The sequence below is a fragment of the Orycteropus afer genome, unplaced genomic scaffold (genome assembly GCF_000298275.1).
Source record: "Orycteropus afer afer isolate SDZICR_OR568_19922 unplaced genomic scaffold, OryAfe1.0 scaffold00177, whole genome shotgun sequence".
In the NCBI taxonomy this organism is placed as follows: Eukaryota; Metazoa; Chordata; class Mammalia; order Tubulidentata; family Orycteropodidae; genus Orycteropus; species Orycteropus afer.
The window spans coordinates 6,351,350-6,353,612 of record NW_006921764.1 but is presented as its reverse complement, the minus strand read 5'-3'; the positions used below and the strand labels follow the sequence as shown (position 1 = coordinate 6,353,612).

General features: G+C 42.5%; 1 protein-coding gene across 1 annotated transcript in view; it reads left to right on the top strand.

Annotated features, from left to right (window-relative positions):
* The window catches only part of SLC5A8 (solute carrier family 5 member 8), a 55,935-nt gene that overhangs the window by 48,827 nt on the left and 4,845 nt on the right, over positions 1–2,263 (top strand). The window lies entirely within an intron of this gene.

The window sequence follows — 2,263 nt, the reverse complement described above, 5'->3', positions numbered from 1 at the left end:
AGGAAGGTTGGGCAATCCTACTTCCGTAGTGATACTGCCTCGGAAACCCAAGGAGGGGTTGCTATGAGTCGGGTTTGACTCGACGGCACATAACAACATAACAACAACAACATCTCATATAATATGATACTAGCCCAAAAGGAGTGATTATAATTGGCAATAATATTCAGAAGGAAGAAATATCAACTTTCTTCTACATAGACATATCTGTGCTATGCAAAAGTATATTTTGTTTGGAATAAATGAAATTGGAATGTTTTCCTCTGCAAGCCAGGAGAAGTCAGTTCATAAAAACTTGCAAGTATGGTTGTTTCAGTCAGGTGTAGAATAACCATTAACTATGACTTTATATTCAGAATTCCATTTGCCTCACGAGGCATTAGAACTGGTAAGGTAGATATTCATAACAACTATATTGTTATTAACATTTCTCAATGAAATGTTATATGAAAAGTTAGTTTTATAGAAGTAAATCCCAATGAAAGAGAGCACTTTGTGTTCACCTCATGCACAGTGGTCTGGTGAGTATCTGAAGTTTTTTCTTTTTAAAATCTTTGACATTTATTGCCACCATGAAATGCCTCCAGAAGAGCTGTAGCTGTGGCTCCCCCTTTTTTGGGGAATCAGATTATAATTATTCCTGACAGGAAAGCACCTCTTTTTACTCTTTCTAAGTTTTTCACCAGCAGAATATTTACCCTTCCTAGAAGTCTACTCCATTTCTTGTCCCTTCTCCTCCTTCTGCTTTTTCTTCCTTTGCCTCTCATCCTGTTTTCCTTCCTCCCTCTCATTCATTCAATAAATATTTATGTGCTGAACACTGCCATGGGAATAGCAAGCAATGAATATTTCTATCCTGGAAGAATTTATGGTTTCATGGATTCTTGATCCCCAAAAACCAAACCCTCTGCTGCTGAGTCAATTCTGACTCACAGTGAACCTATAGGACAGAGTAGAACTGCCCTAGAGGGTTTCCAAGGCTGTAAATCTTTATAGAAGCAGACTGCCACATCTTTCTCCCACAGAGCGGCTGGTGGGTGCAAAGAGCTGATCTTTCGGTTAGCAGTCAGGCTCTCAACTACTGCACCACTAAGGCTCCTTCTTTTTCTTCTTCTTCTTTTGTTTTTTAATTGCTATTTGGGTGAAAGTTCACAGAGCAAATTCACTTTCCATGCAGCAGCTCACATATGCTTTGTCTCATGACATTGACTACAATTTCCTACAATGCAACAGCTCCCCTACCGCTTCCTTCCCATAGTTACATCTTCCCTGTGTCCTCCCCTCCATGCACTCCTGCCCCCTGAGCTTCTCCCTGTTACACACAGCCCTTCTATTCTCCCATGATTGTTCTCTCCAAGGAATGTATCTGTTGTTGTTGTTGTTTTGTGCCATTGAGACGGACCCGACTCATAGTGACCCCTCCTTGGGTTTCCGAGGCAGAATCACTACAGAAGTAGATTGCCCCGTCTTCCTTCTGAGGAGTGGCTGATGGGTTTGAACCACCAGCCTTCTGGTTAGCAGTCAAGTGCCTTAGGCACTATGCTACCAGAGCTCCCTATGTAAATGTTCAGCTCATATACTTGTCTTTTAGTTGGCTGGAAGCCACAGGAGTGGGTTCAATTCCAGACCTGAAGGGCAGCTAGGGTCCATAGTCTCAGTGGTTCCATCAGGCTCTATCAGACCAGCAAACCTAGTCTGATAATGATTTTGAGTTTTGTTCCACATTGTTCTCCCTCTCTATCCAGCATCTCCTATCCGAGTGGTTGACAGTGGTAGTTGGGCACCATCTAGTTTTCTGGTGTCATAATCATATAGGCTGAGGATCACATGGTGTTCCAGTTGCTTGGACTAATTGTTTCCATGCATCATTGGTTTTCTTCATTCTTATTTGCTCTGGATGAAGAGAGATCCATCATTGCATGTAGATGGCCACTTGCAAGCTTTTATGATCCCAGTCACTACTTGCCAAAGTAGGACATGGAACAATGTTTTGTGTAGTAATTTATGCCAGTTGAGTTTGATGTTCCCTGTGACTATGGTCCTGAAGTCAAAGATCCAACTACTCGCTCCCTCTGGGTAGCTAGCTGGCTGTGGCCAAGAAGTGAGTACAACCTTGTCCCTTGTCAGCCCTCCTATACACTTGGGAATTCTTACAGAACATACCAATAAACTTGTAGAAACACTGACTGCTAACCCTATACATGGTCATGGATACACTCCCCCCTGCATAGACATACCTAATAGTTCAGCCTGTCCACCCATC